Source organism: Polypterus senegalus, chromosome 10 (assembly GCF_016835505.1).
Source record: "Polypterus senegalus isolate Bchr_013 chromosome 10, ASM1683550v1, whole genome shotgun sequence".
Lineage (NCBI taxonomy): Eukaryota > Metazoa > Chordata > Cladistia > Polypteriformes > Polypteridae > Polypterus > Polypterus senegalus.
The window spans coordinates 181,053,831-181,068,698 of NC_053163.1; the positions used below are offsets into that span (position 1 = coordinate 181,053,831).

The 14,868-nt window shown below is 41.6% G+C and overlaps 1 protein-coding gene across 1 annotated transcript in view; it reads left to right on the top strand.

Annotated features, from left to right (window-relative positions):
- Nucleotides 1-14,868, top strand: part of sgk2a (serum/glucocorticoid regulated kinase 2a) — a 90,569-nt gene that overhangs the window by 16,264 nt on the left and 59,437 nt on the right. The window lies entirely within an intron of this gene.

Consider the following 14,868-nt stretch of genomic DNA (forward strand, 5'->3'; position numbering starts at 1 on the left):
GAGGTGGCTTAATGGAGACACATTTCTCTTGATATTCCATGTTTACTATAATATCTGGGAATCCTTCCTACTAACAATTCATTTGACCTTCATGTCAATATGCCACACTGCCCAGAGATGAATAACTGATCTACTGATGACTTGTAAGTGTTATCAAAACCAAAAAACCACAAGGTCTTGTTTTGAAACAATATGTGAGTAATAGAAGCATTTCTGCAGTACCTAAACTAAAGTGTTGCCATGCAATGCATTGCATTTGTCATTCGGGCATATGACACATCACAAACATTTCTAGTAATAGAATGCATTGCATTTGTCATTCCAACAGAAGGTGCATCTGTTATATGCCATTTGGCATGGGAGTCGTAAATCCAGTGTGAATGCTTATGATGCGTTATATCTGTTGGATTGCAGAGACACAGCAGCAGGACAGACTCACCGAGACGCAGATATTTGTCCTTTTATTAAGGTGGACTGACAAGTTTGATTTAATAATAGCAGTAATACTGATTTTCAAAGGCAGACTTAAAAATTTAAAAAAAAACAAATAAGGAGGTAAACATTTGAAAAGCAAACAAGTTTGTTTGAAATTTGAGTGAATTTGATTTGCCCCTTAAATGTTATTCTTCCGTAAATGTTATTAACCAGCTAATGTATTTTCTGTACACTGATGCAGCCTCAAATCAGCAAACATCACAAACCTGACAAAGGGATCTTCTGGCAAACTGCTTTGAAAAGTTAGCTGTTATAAAACCAGCTTTGAAGGGTTTGTGAAGATGAAAATTTTGAGAATTATGTTGGTATTTACTATTTTACATGCTTGTGATGTTTGAATTTTTAGTATTGGTTTTAAGCAGTGCTTATTTTCCAGTTAATAGACAGAAACCGTAAGTGAAAAAAACTTAACACGTGCAAATGGCAAAATAAATCTGGTAGTCAAAGATAAGTTTATAAGTGTTGTCAGGCTTGGGTGTCTGTGGATCGCCTTCCACGCTCAGACAAAGTACGTTAAAGGTTGGGGGCAATGCTCGTCCATAGAGCTGAGAAGCTGGCCAGTGAGGAAACCTAAGCCACACCCACTATCACCTAGGCCACGCCTCTTCAGACCGGGGCAATATAAATTCAAAGGCTCCCAGAAGATGGAGCCTCAATGTGAAGAACACAGTCCCAAATGACCAAGCTCCCCTGACCCTGACCATGACCCAGAGCTGCTCAAGAGAATCAATTTGTTTGAAAAGCCCCTGAGGCTAGGAAGGCGACTGTTACTCCTTATTCTTGTGGTGCCATCACATGCCCATTTTGTTCATTTTGTTGGAGTTTGGCAGGAAATGAGCTGGAACTTCTTTGGTTGTTGTCTCTCTCATTTTTACCTCTCAATGTTTATAAACCTTATGCTGAAATTCCCCAAAGTCAATAAAATCCCCCAGTTTGTTGTTACCCTAACACACGAAAATGAAAGTTCTGTACATTTTTTGTTAATTAAAAGTATAGACCTTTGGGGCTTTCTAATTTTTATTCCATAACAAACCACACTTCTTCTTCTTGTAAAGCGTTTCCCACTTTCATACTGGACGAATCTCCTCCGTTCTCATCTGTTCTATACTTCCTTACCTGACACCCCTTTTCCCTTAGATCACCACTTCACACAGTCCATCCACTTTCTCCTTGGGCATACTCTTCTTCTCTTTCCCAACACCTCCATATCTACAATTCTTCTCTCCACCTCTCTTTTTGTTGCATGCTCCTTCCACTTTAATCTTCTTTCTTGTATTTTCTAAGAGGTTTCCCCAACTTTAACCATTCCTCTGATTCTCTCACTCTTGATCTTATCAGCTGTGGTTATTCCACACATCCATCTCAACATCCTCATTTCTGTGGCTCTCAGTTGTCTTACATTCAATTTCTCTTTCCCCTCAATCTTCAATACATTTTCCGGAGTTTGGTGAAGTTTCCAAACATTTTGACGATTTCGCCAAACTCAAAGAGAAGCAAATTCAGTGGGTCATCTGACTGCTGTTTATACACGTTACTCGTCTCTCTTGTACTATTGTTCAAAGAATAATTTATTAAAATATAGTAGGTGTACATAAGAAAAATGAGAAGACACACACACACGTGCAAGAAGTACTTGTAATACCTTCTTACCCCCCACCACTGTTCGATATGACATTTTGGTGTGGAGGACAAAGACCAAAAAAATCGCTAGGACTTCGAGACTTTTCAGTCCATGGGGGCAGTATGACAATAAGACCTCTGACCCATCTTATACAGTCATATGAAAAAGTTTGGGAAACCCTCTCAGCCTGCATAATAATTGACTCTCCTTTCAACAAAAAAGATAACAGTGGCGTGTCTTTCATTTCCTAGGAACATTTGAGTCCTGGGGTGTTTTCCAAACAAAGATTGTTAGTAAAGCAGTGTTTAGTTGTATGAAATAAAATGAAAAACTGGCTGTGCAAAAATTTGAGTCCCCTTGTACTTTTGCTGATTTGAATGCCTGTCACTGCTCAATGTTGATTACTTGTAACACCAAATTGGTTGGATGAGCTCGTTAAACCTTGAACTTCATAGACAGGAGTGTCCAATCATGAGTGATAAAAGGTATTTAAGGAGGTCAATTGCAAGTTGTGCTTCCCTTTGACTCTCCTCTGAAGAGTGACAGACAGCATGGGATCCTCAAAGCAACTCTCAAAAGATCTGAAAACAAAGATTGTTGCGTCTCCTGGTTTAGGGGAAGCCTACAAAAAGCCATCTCAGAGGTTTAAACTGTCAGGTTCAACTGTAAGGAATGTCATCAGGAAATGGAAGGCCACAGGCACAGTTGCTGTTAAACCCAGCAGGTCTGGCAGGCCAAGAAAAATACAGGAGCGGCATATGAGCAGGATTGTGAGAATGGTGACAGACAACCCACAGATCACCTCCAAAGACCTGCAGAACATCTGGCTGCAGATGGTGTATCTGTACATCGTTCTACAATTCAGCGCAATTTGCACAAAGAACATCTGAATGGCAGGGTGAGGAGAAAGAAGCCCTTTCTGCACTCACGCCACAAACAGAGTCGCTTGTTGTATTCAAATGCTCATTTAGACAAGCCAGATTCATTTTGGAACAAAGTGCTTTGGACTGATGAGACAAAGATTGAGTTATTTGGTCAGAACAAAAAGCACTTTGCATGGCAGAAGAAGAACACCGCATTCCAAGAAAAACACCTGCTACCTCCTGTCAGATTTGGTGGAGGGTCCATCATGCTGTGGGGCTGTGTGGCTCGTTCAGGGACTGGGGCCCTTGTTAAAGTCGAGGGTCGGATGAATTCAACCCAATATGAACAAATTCTTCATGATAATGTTCAAGGATCAGTCACAAAGTTGAAGTTACACAGGGATTGGATATTACAACAAGACAATGACCCAAAACACAGTTGGAAATCTACAAAGGCATTCATGCAGAGGGAGAAGTACAATGTTCTGGGATGGCCATCACAGTCCCCTGACTTGAATATCATCGGAAATCTATGGGATGATTTGAAGCAGGCTGTCCATGCTCGACAGCCATCAGATTTAACTGAACTGGAGAGATTTTGTATAGAAGAATGGTCAGAAAGACCTCCATCCAGAGTCCAGACACTCATCACAGGCTATAGGAGGCGTCTAGAGGATGTTAGATTAACAAAATGAGGCTCAACTAAGTATTGATGTCATATCTCTGTTGGTGCCCACATTTATGCACCTGTCTAATTTTGTTATGATGCATATCACATATTTTCTGTTAATCCAATAAACTTAATGTCATTGCTGAAATACTACTGTTTCCATAAGGCATGTCATCTATTAAGGAAGTTGCTACTTAGAAAGCTCATCCAATGATAAACAAAAATCCAAAGAATTAAGAGGGGCTCCTAAACTTTTTCATATGACTGTATTTTCAGACCTCACTACCAGTCAGATTTCTACAGATAACTATAAAACCCTCACGTCTCATTCCAGCTTCCCAGGTGTGCCACACAATTGCTCACCTACCTGGTGTGCTGTTCAATCACGCCAAACTATGCACCACTTCCCTCGTGATAGTCCTGGTTACAATAAGACACAGTGGGTGGAACGATTGGTGGTCATCAGGTCCTGAAAAGTCCTCAGTGTGAGTGTGTCATAGAGATGATGTGCAGCATTGTTCTTAATGGCATTCAGTTTTGTCTTCGTGCTCTCCTCTGCTACGACCTCCAGGAGCTTTTTACTTAGCTTGTTGATTCATTGGACTTCTTTTAAAGTGATGTTACCAGCCCAGCACACTGCACTGGCCATCGTAGAGTTGTAGAAGATGTGAAGGATGTCACTTCCCACATTGAAGGAATGCAGTCTCCTAATGAAAAAGAGCCTGGTCTGCCCTTTCTTCTATAGTTAGTATGTGTTACGAGACCAGTCCAACATGTCATTGGTGTGGACCTACCTCCAGGGAGCTCCACAGAGCATTCCTGTAATTGAGTCTGCCTTCTTAACGTCCATTTTGTTACCCCTGAGCTTGGGTTCAGAATGCCAGGTAATTACGGTTAAGCCTGAGTCCTCCGACTGAGGGTTATACGTAATGATTTGTTTTACAGTGTTAAGCTCAAATACCTCATAAGACAGCATTATGCTGCTATTTAGTAGGTAAACCGTGCAAAAAAAAAAAAAATAATGACTAATTTTGCTACTTAAGGTAACTCATCTTTATTCATGAGTGGGGCAGAGCCATCCCCTTAGACTCAATGGGGTGTAAACAAGAAGCTGTAAAGCCAATTTTAGGACAAACTGAAACTGAACCATTAGTTGAATCAAGCGACAGTGATGACAATGTGAATCAGTCATCACGTCGTTGACACAGATAGTGAAACCGATGCCTACAGCACAGTTTGACCGAATCGCCATAGGTCTGGTGAGTTTCGTCACCTGAAGGTTCACTATGCATGTAGGCGCAGGACAAAAAGGCAAAATGATTGTAATCAAGTAGAAAGACAAGAACAACTTTTGCTCCCTAAGTACTGTTAACAATGCAGCAATTGGTCATGTCAGGGGAAATATGGAAGCCACTAAACATTACACTGTGGTAGGATACGAGTGCCCGTACAAGGGGCACGTCAATCACGTGGTTCAGGCACTGACATTTGACCCTCTCATGCGCAAGCAACAGAGAAAACGTTAAAAAATATACTGTACTTCTGCTGTTCCGATACTGGTGTTAATACAGCAGTGCATACTTAACGTACTTTTTCTACTGTATTAATGTTGATATCATGACCACTAGGGGGAATTGCAGTCACCTTTAACCCCAAACACAACCTCACATGTACAGTCCTTGGTTCAGAATGTGAATATTTATTGAACAGACTACCTTCAACCAATTTCTCTTTGTTAACACAACTCAGTACTCCAGTGTAATTCTTTCTCTTCTCTTTTGTTGTCCAGCTTCCCTTCTGACTCCAACTCCTTCTGAGTGAGGCAAAGCTACTCCTCTTATACGAGACCCAGAAGTACTTCCTGTACCAGGGCATTGTCCATAGGAAGTACTTCCACGTCAGGTGGAAGATTTACAAAAGTAGGGGAAACAACAGGGCCAGTCTGTTGGACTACAGTTCCCAGCATGCTCTGCAGGGAGTCCATATGGGCACCATAGTCCAGGGATGCTGCCATCTAGTGTGTCAGAGGAGGGATTAGTTCACATTGTTATTCCCGGGCGCTCCTGTTTCCTCCCACTATCCAAAGACATGCAGGTTAGGTGGATTGGCGATTCTAAATTGGCCCTGGTGTGTGGGTGTGTTTGTGTGTGTCCTGTGGTGGGTTGGCACCCTGCCCTGGATTGGTTCCTGCCTTGTGCCCTGTGTTGGCTGGGATTGGCTCCAGCAGACCTCCGTGACCCTGTATTCGGATTCAGCGGGTTAAAAAATGGATGGATGGATGGATAGTTATCTCCCCCTGTTGCTCCAGATCGCTGCCTTCTTGGTCTTAAGGATTTTTGTCTGAGCTCTTCTGGGTTCTGGTTCTGGTTCTGGTTGAAGCAGGAAATGGCCAACTAATGGCTTAAGTATTCTTAAAACCATCCCGGCTGGGATGCCGGCCTATGTTTGCCATCCTTTATGTATTGATATTTGCACATTTCAGTTACACATACTGTATATACTCGTGGGCAAGTTCTCCCACAGATAAGTCGGGACTTGATTTTACCGTAAAAGTTCTGGTATTTTATTATGTCGGTCATATAAGTCAAATGCAGAAAACTCACACAATTGGTCCAAAAGATTATGATATGCTAACACCCACCTGAGAGAGTAACCACGGAGCACACGGCCTTGTTTTGTGCCTACGTGACCACACGGTAATACCCAAACTATTCCGAAGCAAAGTTTGCACGGTTTTGTGTTTTTTGTGTCTCACACCCTCAGACACCTTTATCGTAAGAGCATCCCTTATCTACGATGGAGCGTTCAATCAGAAAAAAAATAAAAAGCTGGTCTTAAATTAAACGTCGTTGAAGTAGCGAAAGAAATTGGTAACTGCGCTGCTGCAACAAAATTTGATGCATCTGAGAAAATGGTGCAAGACTGGAGGAGGCAAGATTATGTAAAAAAAAAATGTAAGTGTCGCATTTTTGAGCAAGTGTATAAGTCGGGTCTGATTTTATGATTGATTTTTCGTGTTTCAAGACTTGACTCATATGTGAGTATATACGGTAACATTTTTTCTCATTAAAAATACATTTTTGACTCGTTTTGTCCAGGGGCAAACATAACGTTAAAGAGTTTGCTCAGCTTGTTAATTCAGTGGGCCTCTGTTGAAGTGATGTTGTCCATACTTTTATCACATCCCGCATCGATTATTGTAACTCGCTGCTGGCAGGCGCCCCTTCTAATCTTATATCACAGCTCCATCTTATTCAAAACTCAGCTGCAAGAGTCCTCACTCGAACCAGCAGCAGCGAGCACATCACACCATCCTGCTCCGCCTTCACTGGCTCCCTGTGTCTTACAGAATCGAATATAAATCCTACTAATAACCTACAAAGCCTTAAATAACCTTGCGCCAAACTACATCAGTGACCTTCTCCATCACTATGTGCCCACTAAGGTCCTCTGATTCTGGTAATCTTGTTGTGCCCCACACTAATCTACACTCCACGGGTGGCAGCAGGGCCATCAGCTGTATAGCGAGTGCCCAGACTCTGGAATGACCTACCGAAATGAATCAGATCAGCTGACTCCATGAATTCTTTTAAAAAACAACTCAAAACTCATCTGTTCAGGAAGGCTTTTGGCTCTGCTTGACTTCATTCAATTCCATTCAATTGACTCTTCAATTCCACCCGGGGGAGTAAATGCGAACATTAATTTTATTTTAATTCTTTTCATTTTTATCACTCTTTAATTTAATATTGTTTCTTTGTCTCAGTATACTGCTGCTGGATTATGTGAATTTCCCCTTGGGATTAATAAAGTATCTATCTATCTATCTATCTATCTATCTATCTATCTATCTATCTATCTATCTATCTATCTATCTATCTATCTATCTATCATATAGTGCCTTTCATGTCTATCTATCTATCTATCTATCTATCTATCTATCTATCTATCTATCTATCTATCATTCCCCTTCTCTCAGTTTACCTCCATGTCAAGATGTTCATGTAACCTGTGCGTGTGTGTGCTAGACTATCAATTATGTTGTCTGTTAGGTTTTGTTCTCTGAACTCACTGTCGTAATCTTCTTTATTTATTTATTTGGTTTGTACAATGCTATACGCTGTATACCCTGCCGTTCTTTATTATATTCTGTAAGTGCCTTGAGCATGGGAAAGGCGCTATATAAATAAAATGTATTATTATTATTATTATCACAGAGCTATAGAACATGTAAAGGATGTCGCTACACCCTTTACTAAAGCGTAGTCTTGTAAGGAAACCAACACCAATATTGGAGGAAAAGCAGACAACCTGGAGAAATCCCCACTCGGACACAGGGAGAACATGCAAACTGCTAACTCGTACAGCAGTGTGAGTCAGGATTCGGCCTTCATGAGACGGCAGATGTAAGCACTGCACCGCTGTGCTACCCTTTATGGTTTTTTTAAGTTCTCTCTATAGTAGGGAGGTGATGGGCCGTGTTAGTCATTATGGGTGCAATGAGAAGTTAGGCACCTTTTATTGGCTAAGTAAAAAGATTACAATATGCAAGCTTTCAAGGCAACTCAGTCCCATGTCTTTGACAATTAGGAGAAAGAAAACTAAATATTTCACCCAATTTTACCTTTTTCTGTGAGTTGTTGCCCGAAGTCGCGTAATACTCTCTAAATCAAGATATGCAAAACTCTGCTGACCTCCCACACACCTGAAAACTATGTGGCAGGCATGTTGCTAATCCTCTTTAACCGAGAACATAATTCGAGATTTTCCAGTCTGATAATATCAAGACATGCCAGGTGAGTTCTTAAGAAAAGGGTTTTACATTAAGATTAGCTACAGCAAGAAGACAAAGTTCCAATAGTTATGTACGCCATGCAAAAAGGGGTAAACCTTTTTTTAAAATGACTACTTTTGTTGTGTTAGGAAATGTTTGCCACACAAACCATAAAATGGTGCAACATTGCCAGGTGTGCTTATATCGAGTCCAGAGATCCCATCTTTGAAAACATCCAGTCAATCTTTACAATCTTAAAACTGTCTGGCCTGAATTCAAAACTCTACATAACTCATGAGGCAGTGCATTTAGGTTTTAACCAAGGACAGATTATTGCAAAAAATAAAGCAAAACTAAAATATAATAGAAAACTAAAAAATACGAATTAAGGGGGATAACATGGCACAGCAAAAACCTCGTCCTTACCTTATTTTGAAAGACTAGATTTGCTGGTAAGGAATCATTAAAACTGTAGCTGTTAGAAGATGAACAGATGAGATTGCCCGCTCACCTCATATTCACACGCCATCATGGACACGAATCAGAAAAGGAAAAATGTCTGTGCGGCAAAGTGGGCACTGCCCATTCTGCAAGGCTGCGGTGGCACACCAGGCCTGATAAGACAGCAGATTTCACATCAGGCTGCACCTTCCCTCAGCTTACATTCCAATATAAGGACTGAACTCTTCATACCGGGGCCATCTTGTACTTTATCAGATAACAAAGGTGAACTGACATCTCTGCGGAGACCTCTCTGCAGACTTCTTGAGTCAGAAGGCACAAAATGGACAAAAGAATATACAGTTTATGTAACCTCTGCCTCAGGCACCCCTCTGCATTTTGATTTCTTAATTGTTGTTAGAAGACAGAGGCCACACAATCATTTGTTCCACTCTTCTGTGAGTTATGACTCTTATTGTAATGCAAAACATGTATAGGGTTTCATCACCTGCCTGCCCTCACAGAGGCCATCACAGAAGTGAGGGTGCGTCCAATCTCACCATTCTTGTGGAAAGTACCATTTACATGGCAGGGGTGTTGGTGTTAATTACTTCTCAGTTCTGCAATGGCACTGTTTCCCACTAACATAAAAAATTAAACTTAAAGAAAATATCCCTAGGGGGTGGCACGGTGGCGCAGTGGTAGTGCTGCTGCCTCGCAATAAGGAGACCTGGGTTCGCTTCCCTGTGAGGAGTCCAAAGATATGCAGGTTAGGTGCATTGGTGATCCTAAATTGTCCCTGGTGTGTGCTTTGTGTGTGGACTGGCACCTTGCCCGGGATTTGTTCCTGCCTTGCACCATGTGCTGGCTGGGATGGGCTCCAGCAGACCCCCATGACCCTGTGTTAGGATATAGTGGGGTGTTAAATGATTGACTGACTTGTATTAGCCCTTGCAATCTAATAAAAATAAAGGAAAGAAATATCTACTGGATGTCCGTAAATGGAAGGTTAATTAACCTCCATTACTTATACACCAGAGTCACAATAAAGCAAGAAAATTAAAAAGAGAGAAAACTTCTGACTTGACAGTTGCAGTGCTGCATTAAGCAGGTGTATTGCTGTTGATATAAAGGAGCACACACATCTGCTGAATTATTTGTTGGCTAAAAGCCCTCAGTGTTAGAGGATGTGCAGCGCTGTTCATAATAGCACGCGGCTTTCTTTTAATTCTCTCCTTTGCTATGACCTCCAGGGGGTCCAGGGTGCGTCCCATAACTGAGCCTGCCCTTTTAAGATTTGTAGAAAATCGCACTGGCCGTCACAGAGTTATAGAAGTGAAGGATGTCAATTCCCACATTGGTGGAATGCAGTCTCCTAATAAAATAAGAGCCTGCTCTGCCTTTTCTTCTATAGTTAGTCTGTGTTACAAGTCCAGTCCAATATGTCATTGATGTGGACCTACCTTTAGGGGGCTCCACAGAGCATTCCTGTAATTGAGTCTGCCTTCTTATCGTCCATTTTGTTACCCCTGAGCTTGGGTCCTAAGGAAAAAGAGCCCACTCTGCCCTTTCTTATATTGTTCCAAGACCAGTCCAACCTGTCATTAATGTGGACCCCCAAGTACTTGTAGGAGTGGACCACTCCTTGAATAGTGGCTTTTTGGTGCGTCAATAACCAGTTTGCTGGTTTGCTGATGTTAAGATGCAGACACCAAGAAACAAACCTCACCACCTGACTCCTCTCTTCTGTCTCATCCCCGCTTATCAATGCTCTGTGCAGAATCGTCTGAGAATTTCTGCAAGTGACAAGACCTGCTATAATATTTGTAGTCTCAGTTGTATAGAGTGAAGAGAAAAGCAGACAGACCTGTTCCTTCTGGTGCTCCAGTGTTGCGTCCATCAATATCAGAGACACAGTCCTTGAGTCTGCGTTCTGCCTGACTGACAGTCCGTTATCCATGATGCCACAGGCTCCTCCACCTTCACATCTCTGATGGATGGTACTGAAGGCACTGGAGACATCAAAAAACAGAATCCTCACAGTGCTGCCAGCTTTGTTCAGGCGAGAATAAGCCTTGTGGAGCAGAGAGAGAGAACTGAAACCTCCACTCCAGTCCATGTTAATAAGTTTTGTCTTATTTTAATTCTTACTTTGTCCTTTTTCTCTTTCTTCATCATGTAAAGCACTTTGAGCTACATTATTCGTATGAAAATGTGCTATAGAAATAAATATTGTTATTGTTGTTGTCAAGGTTTCCAGCCCTACCTGTTCAGTAGCTGACTACACCATGTCATACTACTCCATACTGTCCAGCTCGATACAGGGAACACTGGGTAAAAAGAACTCACCTGTCCCTTTACGACAAATCAAGGAACTGTGACCCGATTCTTAACCCCGCGTCAGAGAAACAACACGAAGAGAAACAAAACAGTGGCGCTGGAATATGGTGGCACTTAACAGCTTTTTTTGGTCAAAACAACACAGTTTGTGGGGGTGGGAAACACTTGGAGATGTTTGCTCAAAAATGGCGACATTAACTTGTAACCTCATCATTATTACATATGTGTAAAGTTTACAAGCAAGTCAGATGCACAACAGTGGACAATGATGAACACAGAGGGACAGCCACTCCACATTGGATCATCCACTTGCAGTTTTACTCTCACCATAAACCAGAAGAAGGACACACATGCTTGGAAATGCATGGAAAATTGGCAGTTTATTCAAAATATAATATATATTAGTTCTGTAAAGTGTGTGATACCAACCATTTTCTGAAACGGCTTTCCAATATAGAGTAATGAGGCCTATTATTGCAGGAACCTAACTGTGGACAGGACACTCATCTATAACAAGGCTACTCTCGTTCATAAAAAGGCTAGAAACAAGTTTGGGAAAGGATTCTAGTTAGAAAAAGCAGATGAGAGATGAGCAAGGTTGGTCTCAAGTGCTTGTGATAGGACCGAGAATAGATTGAGGATGTACTTTGAAAAGTCATTGAATGAAGAAAATCCAAGGGTGGTATGTGGGGATGGAGTCCCAATTGAAGATCTGTTACCAAGAATAAGGAGGCACAGAAAAGAATGAAGAAAGGAAAAGCAACAGGACTGGGTGAAATACCAGTGGAAATGTGGAAGAGTTTAGGAGAACAGGGAGTAGATGTGCTGTGGGATCTAATGCAGAAGATCAATGAACAGAAGAGAATACCAGAGGAGTGGAGGAACAGTGGGGTAGTCCTCAATTATAAGGAGAAGGGAGACATTCAGGATTGAGGAAACTATAAAGGGATAAAGCTGATTTCACACACAATGAAAATTTGGGAAAGGGTTAAAGAAAAAAAAAAGCTCAGGAAAGAGACCACCACAGTGGAGGAACAGTTTGGTGAGGGAGAGGAACAACTGATGCAGTCTTTACATTGAGACAGCTGATAGAGAAGCATCGAGAAACACAGAAAGCACTGCATATGGCGTTTATCAATTTGGAGAAGGCCTATGACAGAGTGAAACATCAAGAGGTCTGGAGGTGTAGGAGAGAGAAATGTGGACCAGAGAAGTGTGTGAGGATTGCCCAGGATACATATGATGGAGTGAGGACCCAAGTTAAAAGCAGTATTGGGGTAACAGACAAGATCCCAGTTAGGATAGGTCTGTACCAGGTGTCTTCATTAAGTCCTGACCTCTTTCATGTGGTGATGGATGTGTTGAGTCATGGGATAGAAGACCAATCTCCCCTGGGGCAGGCTTTTTGCTGAAGACATTGTGTTGTGTAGAACCAGAAACGAGGAAGTGGAGAGGAAGTTGGAAGAATGGAGAAGGGCTTTGAAAGATAGAAGGCTGAAGATAAATAGAAGGAAGACAGAATGTGTGATCAGGATTTAGAAGTTTACCTGCAAGGAGTGTTACTGAAAGAGTGGACACATTTAAATATCTAGGATCACTGGTAGCCCAAGATGGAAAATAAGATGCAGAGATAACCCATTTGAGTGCAGTGTGGATGGAACAACTGGAAGAAGGTCTCAGGAGTGTTGTGTGACCAAAGAATTAAGGTGAAGGTTAAAGGTGAGGCCTTCAAAACGGTGCTAAGACCAGCAATGTTGTATGGCGCTGAGACGTGAGCAGTTAAAGGAGCATAGAAGAAGAAGTTTGATGTGGCACAAATTAAAATGTGGACATGGATGTTTGGAGTTACAGCAAAGGACAGAATAAGAAACGAGACAATCAGAGGAGCAGGAAAAGTGGGAGAGATGTAACGAGGAGAGAAAATGAATATGTGGGCAAAAGAGTGATGGGAATGGAAGTACTGGGAAGAGAAAGCCAGGGAGGTGGAAACACAGGTGGACAGATAAAGTTAAAGAAGATTTTAAGGAAAAGAGTCTGACTGGGGAGGAGGTGGAGAACTAAGCTGAATGAAGAATGTCGATCAGGGACACAGAAATGGGAAAAAATGACAAGGACAAAGAAGATGATGATGCAGAGAACGTGTAAGCTGCTAACTGACAATAACTACTGTGGACATCCAAATCAGGGTCTTAAAGCCAAAGACAAGTGCTGACCGCTCTCACATGCAGTCACTAAACTAGAGATTCAACTCCAGAGCCTAGAGAGGTGAAGTGGAAACCCTAAACACTGCGTCAGCATGACACCCTGATGGCACTGCAGTTAGTGTTCAAACAGATGGCACCCTGGAGATATGACTTTAAATTGCAAATGTAGTAGATAAATGATAGAAGTTACATGTCCATGGTAAAGGAAATAGATAGTGCGACCCTGTTATACGGTTATGCAAACATATTTATCAAGTTTTGAATAGATAAATGTGTGATGTGTTTCAATGCCAAGTTTTTAGTGCTGCTGATTCATGAATCCAAAGTCCTGGGTTCAAGGACACTATCTGTGTGAAGTCAATGCATTCTCCCCATGTTCATGTTTGTTTCCTCCTGTTTCCTTCCACATTCCTATGGATGTAGTACCAGTCAGCACTGTGGTGGCCTGGAATTATTAAGATGGGATAGATAGATAGATAGATAGATAGTATAGAAAATGTAGCATTTAACAGAAGCTAAAAAATAACAACCAACAACAACATGCCCCCTCAGATATATTCAAGAACTATGAAAAGAAGACGACTTCGGACTTGGTTAAAATTAAAAGAGCAGTCCAAGTGAGGCTTCATGCTGGCGTATTGTGTTGGTATAAAGGAGCCCCAGTAGCGTTTCTTGACACACTTATGCTGACTGATTCAATGGCTGAAAGTCCTCAGAGAGCATGTGCAGTACACCACATCATTGTAAACTCCACTGGTCATCAAGAGGTAGGACCCAAACCACCTGAGGGCAGTCCAAGTGATGCCAAGGAGGATGTGGTGGTTGACCATGTCAAAGGCAGAGGATGAGCACAGATGACAGATTGATATCTCTGGCCTGCCATAACAAAGAGCCATCATGGCGGAGTGGCTCTGTTTGAATCCTGACAGATGAAGATTCAGATTCTTTTTATTGTCATTCCACTTAGTACAATGAAATTGCAGTCGTCTTAAAGTTGCATTCATGAATAATGTATATAATTAAGTTATAATAAATACAATGTAATACAATCCAATAGAATAACTAAATATTGGACTTAGGTATAATGCACATATTAATTGACTGCAATAATAGAAATCGATAAATAATATAAAGTGCAAAGAATGTAAACATGCACTTGTAGTGCAAGAGTGACTGTTGTTATTTTGGTCATTGTCAGTCATTATAAGTGTATAGTACAGTAGTAGTCAGTTCTTGTATGGCTCTGGGGTAGAAACTGCTCTTAAATCTGTGTGTCCGCTATTAGATGGACCTGAACCACCTAGCAGAAGAGCAGCACCTCAAACAGGTGATGTCCATGGTGGGAAGGCTCTTTCATGATGTTGGCTGCTCCCTTGAGGCTGTGAGAGCTGAAGAGTTCCTCCAAAAAGGGAAATGTTTGCAGCCAGTCATTTTCTTGGCCGAGTTTGTGATGTTCTGAT